Source organism: Leiobunum rupestre, chromosome 2, assembly GCF_980474605.1.
Source record: "Leiobunum rupestre chromosome 2, qqLeiRupe1.1.hap1, whole genome shotgun sequence".
NCBI classification, from domain to species: domain Eukaryota; kingdom Metazoa; phylum Arthropoda; class Arachnida; order Opiliones; family Sclerosomatidae; genus Leiobunum; species Leiobunum rupestre.
The window spans coordinates 23,739,370-23,753,882 of NC_143385.1; positions in this window are offsets into that span (position 1 = coordinate 23,739,370).

Sequence of the window (14,513 nt, forward strand, 5' to 3'; positions counted from 1 at the left end):
CTTCGGTCAAGAAAAGAGTTAAATTGTGTTTCGCGTTTGGAACGTGAGTGAATGGACTTAAGTGTATGAACAGTGCGTGTTTAAGACTGAAAGTGTTAAAGTAATTGTGAACTAACTCAAGTCAGCTGTAAGATAAAATTGATTGTTTTTATTTTTTGAATTGGAATAACCTAATTATACCCTTGAAATTATCAAATCAACCTGTGAGGCTAATTAAGTAGATTGGACGTAATTAGTAGCGAACAGCTCTCAGCTGTTAATTAAGAGTTTATAGTAAGGTAGTTTGAATTTAGTTAAAATTACTCAGTATAATTTATGATAAACAATTAGAGTGCCCTATATGTGAGCAGTCCAGTGCAATTCATAGTGAAATTCTTCACCAGTTATTGCATGGCGGTCGCTATTCAGCAGACATCTTTTACGCTCGGGCTTCCTTTGAAATCCAACGTTAAGATAGTTATATCAAAAGTCAAAATTCCAGCCAAAGATTCCAACAGTAGACCGGTTTCACCCTTTTGGGGCTCATCAGTGCTGTGTAGGAACTCTGGCTATCCTCGGAAATCTGCCGATATCAGTAACGTTGGATTTCAACGGAAGCCCGAGCGTAAAAGATGTCTGCTGAATAGCGACCGCCATGCAATAACTGGTGAAGAATTTCACTATGAATTGCACTGGACTGCTCACATATAGGGCACTCTGATTGTTTATTAGTTTTACTGATATCGGCAGATTTCCGAGGATAGCCAGAGTTCCTACACAGCAATGATGAGCCCCAAAAGGGTGAAACCGGTCTACTGTTAGAATCTTTGGCTGAAATTTTGACTTTTGATATAATTTATGATATTTACTTAAGTGTAAGTGAGTTTTGGTTTATTTTTCAATCACGATGAACTAAGACAAATCTAGTCTTAGACACTTGAGTACCAGTTCTGTACAATTACGTAGAAGGGATATATATTGTTGGGTTATTGATGAAAGTTAAATCTAGAACGTTCCATAGACTGTTCTGAATAAAAACAAACATTTATAATTTTGCATAATTCTGTTTGCCATTTTATTTTCTAATCACTCTCCCACAACATTAAAGTTCTGGCAATCCCGAATCAACTAAATTTTCGATATAACGGCGACGGGAAATTTGGGAATATTCATTTAACAAAATTTCGATAAACTATCCTTTAATTCAAATCGGCGCGATTCCGTTAAAATTATAAACCAAAAAGCGAACGGTCGTTATAATACCCTCTGTAGATATTTCTTTCATTAAAATTTGCTTTGTATTATATTCAACTGACAAACTTGTACAGTAAAAAGGGTTTAATTCAATTGTGCATTGTTATACTACGTTTAACTCACTGTTGTAACTACTTAACTTATGATATTCTGAATAAATTAAAATTGGTCGTTTCGTCTCAATTATTTTAAATATAATTATAATTTTATACCGGGCGGGATAGAACTGGAATAACATTTAAAAAAAAATAACTCTAAATTGCGGAGATATATCTTAAAGAGTTATCTCGAGAAATTAATACCACTAGGGACTATTCTTCCGAGGAGAGGTATATTTTGGCTGGCCAACTTGTTTTTATGGCGGTTGTGGGTGATGAGTTTTTATTGTATGCTTTTGTATGTATGGGTGTTTTCTCTCCAACTTCATCTTATTGACTTTCGGACGGACCGAGTGCTGAGGGTTACGATAAACGTCTCAACGTCAAAAATCACTTATTATCAATTTGCGAAAACTTCGGGTGGGATTCGAACCCGAGCCCTCCTGCATGACAGGCGAGTGTTCTACCACAGAACCACCGGTACACGTTAGGTGATTTTGAAAATTATAAGCTCAGCTTAAGCGGAAGAGTATATTAATAGTTTTTAAAGTCTACCATTTTTTACGTATGAAAATTTAAAGGTCATATCTTGCTTTAGCGCAGTCAGCAGAGATAAGATGGTTAGAGGGTAGAACCCGTGGGTGGTCCACCCAGTTCTTTTTTTTAATTTATTTGGTTTTTCCAGTCGTACATTTTTATCTATTGTGTGCTTAGCGTATTTATTTTTCAAGCGTAATAGTTCATTTATGAAGAAAAGTTCGAGTTGTATACATCGTGCCCTTACACTTATGTTGGTCTGGTTTTAACTGGGTCTTCATTACTTCGTAATTTATTTTAAACGTTTTCTCGACGGATTAAAATGTTTAATGCAGTTCATCAATTGGGTTCGATTGTTTTTATTTATAAAGAGCCCTAACTATTCCGTCTACGGTCATTTATTGATATACGGGCTGTCGTTTAGTAAATTTTTCCTGGGTGTGCGAGATATTGGAAATTGGACGGTATTGGGGTCATTCCATACGATTTCAACCACTCATGTCACCATGGGTCAATCGATTTTGTTTAAATTTTAAACACAGATAGATTTGTCTAAAAAACGGTGATATCCAAGGTTTTAGCTGAAAATATTGAGACGTTTTAGAATAAACACAGTTTAACCGAAACCCCACATTTTTTGGTATATCGTACCTTGATTTCAGTACCCCTTCGCTTTAAATTTAATAACTTTTTATAAATATATTTTATTTTAACAAAATAACACAATCTTACACATTTTGGCAAGGCCAATTCAATGGTGGAGTTTATATAGTCCTAACTAGAATTGATACCAGGTTAGTGGATGTCAAAATGTTCATTTTTATTTTTGGGGGGTCTCATTCGAGGGTTAAAGGGTCATGTGGAAGATTGAAAACACGAAATATAAATACACTATTAGATAGCTCTATAAAAGAGCTTTAAAATAAGTTCTTAAAAAAGGGGGTATTTTCCTTGTTTTTATTTGATAAATCAATAACCATTTTCTTGAAATTCATCACTTTTGAAATTTTTAATTTTTGATATCATACAAAAAATGGTTTAAATCTTTTAGAAATTATTACTACGTATTTAACGATGAGTGATAAATAATGCTCGAATATTTTCTAAAGCATAATCTTTAGAAGAAAGGATCTAGCCCTGGAAGAAGTTGCTGTAGGCGTTGATATTAGTCGCAAAATCAAGTTAAGAGGTACATGGCGTTTGTCGTCCCGCTTAGGCCATGATAGACTGTTAACTTATGTATATATTTTTCAACCCTTAATTTTGAGTAGTAAATTGATAAAATATTTAATTGAAAATAATTGCGTGTTAAATAGAGGCATTGAACTTTTAGTATCGCATGTAATGTTTGTTGTAACTGAAAACTTAACCTAATCTATAAATAACTAGAAAAAACCTTATACCCTTCAGTATTGATGTTTTCTAATCCACCATTTTGGTTAGCTTGGAAAATACATTAAGAAACACATGGTACAATAAATGCTTCCGAATTTTATTTTTACCTTTTGTAATACCAAGCTCCCATAAGTATCAACACGTGCAAAAGATTCATTTTATATCATCTATAATGTGTGATAGGTTCAATTTAACCTTCTTAGGTGGCATCCTCGGCTGTGACTAGTTCATTTTTCACTGAATCTTTGGCGGAATTCATAATTTAAAGAAAAAATAATTATTTATATGTATAGTCAGGAGTGGTTCTTTGAAATATTTTCAATTACTAACCCTAAAACAATGTTATTTTTAACTACGTATACAATCACAAAACTAAATTTGTGTTAAAATAATACTCAGCGGCTCATGTTTCTCACTTCGTAAAACTCACCTTTTTATATATCTGCTTATGGAAGAGATGATTTTCTATAATGGTTTTTGAGGCACCAGTTTAAAATGATTAAAAATAAGGTCAACGTTAAAATAATTAATAAAAGACGAAATCAGTAGTAAATGAACCGAAGATATTGAAATAGCGCTCAGAATCGGAGGGCGTTTTCCTTATGAAAATGATGAGAAAATCGAGTCAAATAAAAGCTAATTTCCATCCCCGTCTTTCGACGTGATAAATTGCTCTTAGAAATAGCTATACCAACAGTTCCCATGTATAAAAAATTGGTTTCATAAACACAAAAACTTTTTTTCGGCCTAGGAGCGCGCAAAATTTCAAATTCGAGGTCAAAATGTTACTTCATAAGGAAAACGCCTCCAACTTGGGGAGTATAGCAGTCGGATAGCTTCGGTTCATTTACTTCTGACGAAATTTAATTGAACTAACAATTTTTAAAACTAAGGTTGTTTTTAAAAGATTGGGTACCTTCCTAGAATTTGCACAACATAATAAGGTAATAACAAGCAGTTAGGCTTACATAAAAAAGTTTATAACAATTAAATTAATTAAAATAATTTAAATTTTTTTCAAAAATAATTCATTGTGAATTTGCATTTTGGTATGTAAACTGGGCATGTGCCAGTCACGGAAAATAAACATTTATAAGAGGAATTGGTATTTATTGCATAAATGAACAAAGGCTGGTTGTGAGTAGATAAAATCTAGTGTGAAGAAATATATAGTTCAGGTTGTTATTAATTTTATAAATGATTATTTTAGGAAGGTACACAATCATTTAAAAACACCCTTAGTTTTAAAAATTGCTAGTACTTGAGAAATTACGTAATGTTAGTTAAACGAACTAGTCACAGTCGAGGCTGTCCATGAGAAGGTTAAATTGAACCTATCACACATTATAGATGATATAAAATGTGTTTCTTAATGTATTTTCCAAGCTAACCAAAATGGTGGATTAGAAAACATCAATACTGAAGGGTATAAGGTTTTTTCTAGTTATTTATAGATTAGTTTTATTTTTCAGTCACAACAATCATTACAGGCGACACTTAAAAGTTCAATGCCTCTATTTAACAATGCCTCTATTTATCAATTTACTACTCAAAATTAAGGGTTGAAAAATATATACATAAGTTAACAGTCTGTCATGGCCTAAGCGGGAAGACAAATGCCATGTACATTCTGTCTGAAAAGTTTGTTCGTCCTATAATTTAAAAATTTAAATGGGGATAATTTATTTTCTAGAAATGCTAGTAACAGAGTTCCTAGCTTGTTGAAAAGAACAGAAAAAGCCCTACAAAACGCATATTTTGACATAAGGAAACTTATAGGTTTTGACCTATTTTCGTCTAAACTTTCCAAAATGTGGAATAGTAACTTTTTTTGCCGCTTAGGAATTGGATTTTTTATTGTGATTTTCATTTTCCTCTGGGTTGATTTAAATTGGAAAAGTGTTTGAATTTTTAAATTTCAACGAATAGTTCGCGAGCTACGGCCATTTAAATATTAGGAGAGAATACGCATTTAACTAATTGGCGCAGCACGCAATACTAACATATCAAGAAGGTTGTTTCGGCGTCGCACTTTTATTCATCGACTTCTTGATACGTTAGTATTGCGTGCTGCGCCAATTAGTTAAATGCGTATTCTCTCCTAATATTTAAATGGCCGTACCTCGCGAACTATTGGTTGAAATTTAAAAATTCAAACACTTTTCCAATTTAAATCAACCCAGAGGAAAATGAAAATCACAATAAAAAATCCAATTCCTAAGCGGCAAAAAAAGTTACTATTCCACATTTTGGAAAGTTTAGACGAAAATAGGTCAAAACCTATAAGTTTCCTTATGTCAAAATATGCGTTTTGTAGGGCTTTTTCTGTTCTTTTCAACAAGCTAGGAACTCTGTTACTAGCATTTCTAGAAAATAAATTATCCCCATTTAAATTTTTAAATTATAGGACGAACAAACTTTTCAGACAGAGTGTACCTCTTAACTTGATTTTGCGACTAATATCAACGCCTACAGCGACTTCTTCCAGGGCTAGATCCTTTATTCTAAAAGATTATGATTTAGAAAATATTCGAGCATTATTTATCACACATCGTTAAATACGTATTAATAATTTCTAAAAGATTAAAACCATTTTTTGTATGATATCAAAAATAAAAATTTTCAAAAGTGTTGAATTTCAAGAAAATGGTTATTGATTTATCAAATAAAAACAAGGAAGCTTATTTTAAAGCTCTTTTATAGAGCTATCTAAAAGTGTATTTATATTTCGTGTTTTCAATCGCGCACATGACCCTTTAAACCCTCGAATGAGACCCCCCAAAAATAAAAATGAACATTTTGACATCCAATAACCTGGTATCAATTCTAGTTAGGACTATATAAACTCCACCATTGAATTGGCCTTGCCAAAATGTGTAAGATTGTGTTATTTTGTTAAAATAAAATATATTTATAAAAAGTTATTAAACTTAAAGCGAAGGGGTACTGAAATCGAGGTACGATATACCAAAAAATGTGGGGTTTCGGTTAAACTGTGTTTATTCTAAAACTTCATAATATTTTCAGCTAAAACCTTGGATATCAAAGTTTTTTAGACAGATCTGTCTGTGTTTAAAATTTAAAAAAAAATCGATTGACCCATGGTCTTTTTCATGTGTCACAACGTCAACAGGAAGTCAACGAGTCGTCCACTACCAGATGTCGAATATAGCTATTCTACGGTATCTTCATCAAGGGCGAGTGTTGAAATAAAATGAGCGTTAAAGATGCGGCAAGTATTTCGTAAGCGAGAAAAATACAAATACCCTCTGTAGATATTTCTTTCATTAAAATTTGCTTCTTATTATATTTAACTGGTAAACTTGTTCTGTAAATAGGGTTAAATTCAATTGTGCATTGTTTTAGTACGTCTAACTCACTGTTGTAACTACTTAATTTATATTATTCTGAATAAATTAAACTCGGTTGATTCGTCCCAATTATTTTAATTAAAGTTAAAATTTTATACCGGGCGGGATTGAACCGAGATTACGTTTTTAGTAAATAACCCCGAATTGCGGAGATATCTTAAAGGGTCGTCTCGAGAAATTAATACCACTAGGGACAAATCTTCCGATGAGAGGTATATTTTGGCTTGCCAACTTGTTTACGTATGAAATTTTAAATGTCAAATCTTGTTTTACATTTGAAATTCTAAAGATCAAATCTTGTTTTAGCGCGGTCGGAAGAGATATTGAAATAAGAGGGACAAAGTTTAGAATCCTTGGGTGGTCTACATAGTTTTTGGTCTATCGGTATTTATTTTTCAAGTGAATTCGGTCATTTATGAAAACAGTTTCAAGTTGTTTACATCGCGCTCTTATGCCTTTCGTTTTGCTTACCGTACTCGTAACTTCTTAATTTATTTTACGTTTTTTCTTATCGACTTTAAATGTGTGATACATTTTGATTAATGTGATTACTTTGGTTTTATTTATATTGAGATACGCGCTGTTGTTTAGCCTTCACTATTCAGTTCAGGGTTTTTTGTGTATTATAAGCCGGGAATTGTTAACGGTTAGGGGTTTTTGGTTTTTCTATTACAATTTCCATTACCGTTGGTATATGAATTGACTTTTTCTGGATTTTTAAGTATTTGAATTACGTTGTTGTTTGATTGGGTTATCATTATATATTTCTATATTTCTTATTTCTGCTATTAAAATTTGTATTACTGTGGGTATTTGGATTGACATTTTCTTGATTCCTAGTTATTTGAATGAACTTGTTGCTTGGTTGAGTTAAGGCGGATGCACACATACGGTCGCGAGTGAGTTTCGCTCGCACATGTCGCGCGAACGCATGCGCCGTGGAAAAATATCGGTCTCGCCAGCGAGCATGCGAAGCGTCGCCGGGAATAGGATTTCTTTCTATTTTCACGCGCGAGCCTCGCTCGTCTCACCCGAGCTAGCCAATAGAATGGTCGCGTTCATGATGCAATCTTTTCTTTCGTTGTTTCATGGTTGTTTGGAGCTAAGCACGTGTAGTGGTTATGTCGGTTTTTATCGAAAACAAATTTAAAAAGAAATTTAATTAATAGAAAATGTACATAGAAATTAAATTAATAGAAAATGTAAAAAGAAATTAAATTAATAGAAAATGTACATAGAAATTAAATTAATAGAAAATGTAAAAAGAAATTAAATTAACAGAAAATGTATAAAGAAATTAAATTAATAGAAAATGTATATAGAAAACAAATTAATAGAAAATGTAAAAAGAAATTAAATTAACAGAAAATGTAAAAATAACTTAAATTACTAGAAAACGTCTATATAACATAAATCATAAATTATTCTACCATCAAGATGTCAAAAACAAACTCATGGAATTCCATTTTTGTAGAAATGAATTTGTTCGGTATGAAATATATGAATCCAGATTTCTGCTTAGCGCACGCGACGGACAATGTGAATCGTGCGCGAATATTTCGCGAGAAACTCGCTCGCGACCGTATGTGTGCATCCGCCTTTATTTTATGTTTTTCTTTCATTTCTCGAAAGTGTTGATGATGTGAGGAATAATTAATGTCTACGTTTTTTTTATTTGCATTGAATTTTACTGGCTTCGTTGGGTGGTCGTGGTGAGCCCACTCTGCTTCAATTAATGCTTTCACTTATATTTTTGTGTTTCGCTTTAACTTTCGTTTTCCGTATATATTTGATTATTTAAGAGCTTTAATACAATATGTTGGTTTTTGTCTTTAAAATAGTTTCTCGTACGTTTATATTTTAAGTTTTTGTCTTTAAAATAGTTTCTCGTACGTTTATATTTTAAGTTTTTGTCTTTAAAATAGTTTCTCGTACGTTTATATTTTAAGTTTTTGTCTTTAAAATAGTTTCCCGCACGTATATATTACGTTTCTTGAGCGTTCTAATAATTGTTAATTCTGTTTTTATTATTATTTATGTTGCCTAATTAATTTAATAACGTTTAAGGTCTAAAGTAGGTTTATTGTTCTATTAATATTGAAAATTGTTTAAGGCAATAACATTTGTAATATTTATTTTAATTATAATAAAAATATTCTACCGGTCGGGATAGGACCGGGATCACGTTTTTAAGAGGACGTTCCGAATATGGCGGAATATCGTTGAGTGCCGTGTCCAGTAGTTAATACGCCCAAGGGCAAACTCTTCCGAGGAGAGGTATATTTTGGATTGCCAACTTGTTATCTACGATCTATTGTTTAACCAAATTTTTTAACCTTTTATAATAATTTTCGCGCCCCTATCAGGCTATCACCAGCATAGTGTGCTTAATATAACCAGTTGGCAAGCCAAAATATATCTCTCCTCGGAAGAGTTTTTAATTTTCAATGAAGCGTAACTGTATCCGTGGTTCTGCGGTAGAACGCTCACCTGTCGTGCAAGAGGGCTCGGTTTCGAATCCCGGCTGATTAAAAAATTATACTACACCCAATGACAAAAAGAGGGCGCTTTTGGAAAAACCTTTTCCCTGATTCTAAGAAACTGGGTACGCAGTGATTACCCTTTGCCCCGAAAAGGCGAATGCGTTCGCAGGTCTGACAGACACGGTGGTTGTATATCCCTTCCTAGGGTACAAAGTCCCCTCGGACAGGTAAAAATTCAACCTTCAAAATGAAGTCAATCTTTATTTTGAAACTATTATCTCTTACAAGATGTTATATTTATGAGTTAAAATTAAAATTGCACCCACAACAGATGTTGCAGAAGCTATTTGCAATTTCTTCGAATGCTTTGTCGGTCGTTGACTTGGTGCGCTTCTTCAGATCTTTAAGAGATATGTTGCAAAGGCCAGTTTTGCAGACGGTGGATCCACACGTGTCGTCGGTTTGGTCGTTCATTTTGTTTGGGCATATATTATACACTTTGTATGTGGTAGTTACAGTTTGGTTTTTTGAAAAGGTCGAATCGGGGCAGCAATGTAAGCATAATTCTTGAATGCCCCTTCTTATACCTACGCGTTTAAAACCTTTATTTTGGCATGCGGAACAAAATGCATTGGTTTCGCCTTGTTTCTTTAACGTGTTGAATTCAGCGCAATCTGTTTGGTAAAAACAAAGTTATTAAAATACTTTATCTTTAGAGCTTAAACTGTTAACAACTAACAAGGAGACATCCCGAAGTGTAACCCACCGATTTTGTGCAAACTCGGGGGATTGGTAGACCTCCATGTAACTTGAAAAATCCTAAAGGGAATTTAAACAATGGGCAACCGTTTTAACCGTTTTGCCGTGGCAACAAAAAATTTAAACATTCCGGCTCGATTAAGTTGGCCCGGGCGTAAAAGATAAAAGAAAAAAAGTGTCCTATAAAAATGCTCTAATATTGCTCCGATCGTTTTTAAATATTGCTCCATATCAATTAACTGACAAAATTAACTTTAGTTTCTAAGGGCCAACTAAATGCTAGCCCGCCGAAATGGAAATTTTCCAAATAGGATAATATCAAAATATTGCTCCAATTTTGCTCTAATTTGCTCCATCGAAACCCGAATTTGCTCCAATTCGGTTAAGCCTTGATAATTATTTTTCAAGCGGTGGGCTAAATTAACGGTAACCTAAAATTTCACATTTACAATAAAAACTCCTCACACAAAATATGCTCCCATTTTGCTCCATTTTGCTCCCATAAATTAAAATTTTGCACCATATTAGGTAAAAAACTAAACGTTTTTGAAACTTTGTGGGCTAACTTAATTATAATTAAATACTTATGAAAAATCAATGTACATCATTCCAAAAATAATGCTCTCATTTTGCTCCATTTAGCTCCATTAGATTAAAGTTTTGCACCATATCGGGTGAAAGTATAAAATGTTTTGAAACAGTGTGGGCCAACTTAATTATAATAATATGTACCTAAAATGAAAACGCACATCCAAACAAAAATATTGCTCTAATTTTGCTCCATTATGCTCCGTAAGATTTAAATTTTGCTCTATAGTGGTTTCAGAAATTCCCTAGCTTACTAAGCGAGGAGAATGAAGTAAAAACATTTAATTAAGGGGCTAACTTAATGAAATCTAAAAACCAGTTAAATTTTCTTAATACAACAACATATAATTACTTCAATTTTACTCTAATTTGCTCCGTATCTATCTAGTTTTGCTCTAAATCCGTGTTAATTACGAAACTGAAATTAAGTATTTTCGGGCCAAATGAATGATATTAAGATTTTAGAAAATTCTGAAAAAACAGTAATTCTAAAATATTGCACCAATTTTGCTCCATTTTGCTCTGTAGGATTTAAATTGCATCTATGGATTTTCAAAAATTCCCTAGCTTACTAAGCGTTGAGTATGAAGTAAATACATTTATTAGCAGGCTAACTTAATGATATGTAAAAGCAGTTAAATTATCTTAAAACACAAACCATATTATTGGTCCAATTTTGCTCTATTTTGCTCCGTATCCATCTAATTTTGCTCTGCATCCGTGTTAATTACGAAACTGAAATTAATTATTAGCGGGCCAAATCAATGATATTCAGGTTTCAGAAAATTCTGAAAAATCTACAATTCTAAAATATTGCTCCAATTTCGCTCCATTTTGCTCCGTAAGATTGAAATTTTGCTCTATTGTGGTTTGCCTCCAAATTATTTTAAAAATTTCCCCAGCTTACTAAGCGTTGAGTATGTAGTAAATGCAATTATTAGCGGGCTAACTTAATGAAATGTAAAAGCAGTTAAAATTTCTTAAAACACAAACCATATTATTGCTCCAAATTTGCTCTATTTTGCTACGTATCTTTCTAATTTTGCTCTGCATCCGTGTTAATTACGAAACTTAAATTAATTATTTGCGGGCCAAATCAATGATATTCAGTTTTTAGAAAATTCTGAAAAATCTGCAATTCTAAAATATTGCTCCGATTTTACCCCGTATCTAGCTAGTTTTCCCGCAAAGCCGTCCAGTCTTAGAGGAACCTTTAAGAGCGTAAGTCATGCCAAAAAGCTTATCCGGTTTCATTATAATAACTTGAAAAATCGTATTTGTGAATGGTAAGGTGTTGCGCTTCTTGATATTATATTTTCTATTGCTTGATTTCTAAGTATTTGAACTAATTTATTGCTTGACTGCGTTATAATATTTTTCTATGAGTTTTGTTTCTGAAGTCTGATTGATTGGGTTGTTATTGTGTATTTTTCTATTCGTTATTTTTATTTTTTGATACTCTAATATATTAAACTGGATATAGTATAACGTTACTTCTGCGTATTTCGAATGTGCGTGACGTGGAGGGTATTTTCACGTTTAATTAGGATCAGTTTTTTTAATTTTAAATATCTTTCGTTTTATTTGTATTTTATTTCGTTTTTTCAGTCGTATATTTTTATCGAGTTTTATACATCATGCGCTTACACTTATGTTGGTCTGGTTTGAAACTGGGTCGTCATTACTTCGTAATTTATTTTAAACGTTTTCTCGACTGATTAAGATGTTTAATTTGAAATAAAATGAGCGTTAAAGATGCGGCAAGTATTTCGTAAGCGAGAAAAATACAAATACCCTCTGTAGATATTTCTTTCATTAAAATTGGCTTCGTATTATATTTAACTGATAAACTTGTACCGTAAATAGGGTTAAATTCAATTGTGCATTGTTTTAGTACGTCTAACTCGCTGTTGTAACTACTTAATTTATAATATTCTGAATAAATTATACTCGGTTGTTTCGTCTCAATTATTTTAATTATAATTAAAATTTTATACCGGGCGGGATTGAACCGGGATTACGTTTTTAGTAAATAACTCGAAATTGCGGAGATATATCTTTAAGAGTCATCTCGAAAAATTAATACCGCTAGGGACAATTCTTCCGAGGAGAGGTATACTTTGGCTTGCCAAGTTGTTAATTAATGTTACGAGCGAAATAAAAGTTGGGAGGGGAGAAGTTAAAACAAAGAAATAGCGTCTCCTATTTATTTTTATTTTTCGATGTTCTGTGGAGACGGTATCGCCATTTATCTACGATATAATACCAGAAAAAAAAGGGCGCCCAAAATTTATGTGGTCGAGCATTCATTAAACCTTTAGCATACGAATGTATAGGGATTGTCACACTTTTGGTAATTATGTCACTTTGGTACAGAATAGTATACAACATGAGTAATGTCGGCTAACCGGGAAAGCAACCCAAAGGAATAAACATACGGCGCAAGCGGACCAAATCTGTCGAACCAAAGCTTCTAATAGCGCGCGTAAGAGCGCGTCACATGGCAATTATTTTCGGGCAAAATTGACGTTCTGACTCTTACGTCGATAAGATCTTGGTTCTGGATAAATAGTCATTTTGTTAAAGGGCCCCACCGGCGTTTGAATTTCATCAGTTTCAACCGGGAATTGCGGACGGAGGGAAACCTACGACACGTCGTCTGCTACGTGATTTTGTGGGTGCATTTTTCAAACACCGGTTGGGCCCTTAAAATTCCAGTTGAAAAAATTTTCTTATTTTAAAATATTTGAAGTTCGCGCTATTTCTCAACAATCATTTTTCAAAAGCAACTATCGCTGTCAAACAGAGCAACGCGGCTTCGGTGCTTAACTCTTTTCCTCCTGGTACCTCCTTCGAGAAGAGTCTTTTCGCTTCAAATTCCGTCACATTTTTATGATTCGTTTTTATTTCCTACAATTACTTGCTTTCGTTTATAATAAAAATATAACTATTGTTTAAGTTTTATTGGTGACGTTTTTTATTGTTATGAACTTTCTATTTGTTTCTATACATTCGTCACATTAATGATAACAAAATAATTTTTTAATGAACATGTGTGTTTCAACGTTGTCGCCTAAAAAAAGGTTTATCGGATCCGAACTCGAGTCGCGGCTGTGAAATTAAAAAACAATTTCTGTGTTTTTTAGATAGTTAAAATATAACATGTTACCACAAATAAAAAAATAACGGCATTATTAAATAATCTTTAGTATAATGTTTTAATATTAGGTGCAATGTTTCATAGTGAGCAAAGTAGGCAATCCCTAAAATCTGAAATTTCTTCACGCGCGAATTTCTCGTGAAATAATGAAGATACCACAAATACAGTGACACTTTCTAAATATAAATCGACGCCGCTGATTCTGAAAATCATACTTATTTTTTCCTAAAATAACGTCACGGAAACAGCTCAACATGATGGACAACGATACCCATATTGATTATCTCGAGTTTAGTTTCAGTGCGATTAACGGTTTTTGAAATATTCAGTTCTTACTGCAAAATCGCCCACGGCCAAAGACTTTTGAAAAAGAGTGTACAGTTGGGATACGAGTGATTTTACCGTCAAAATGTCCGACCGAGCCACCTGCAGATAATTATTCGGGTAAAAGCTTTAATCGCTTTATTGGAGTTCTAAATCCAATGTAGACAGCAAAGCTAAACTACACTAACAGTACACTTTCTCGTCCCTGTATCTACTGTCCTTGCTAATATCTAATCACTGAAACAGTTGTCAGGTACCCAGCTTTAGCCTCAAAATTCTTTTTTGATGTGTTATACAAAATTGGTTTGAAGAATAGTCAATATCAGCTGTGTAACGTTTTGTTCATTAAATAGTAAAGTCTGACTCGCGAAGATATATCAAAAATAGATAAGACTAGCATGGGACACGTAACAATATGTTTTTGAAAGGCTAATTCGGTTTCTTCGACGGTACCTAAGAGCAAAAATAATCACTTTTAATCAATGATCCATTACTGTACCTGAATGCCGAATAATTAAAATTCTTTATTGTTAGCAATGTATCTATCTTATTTTAGATGTACGTC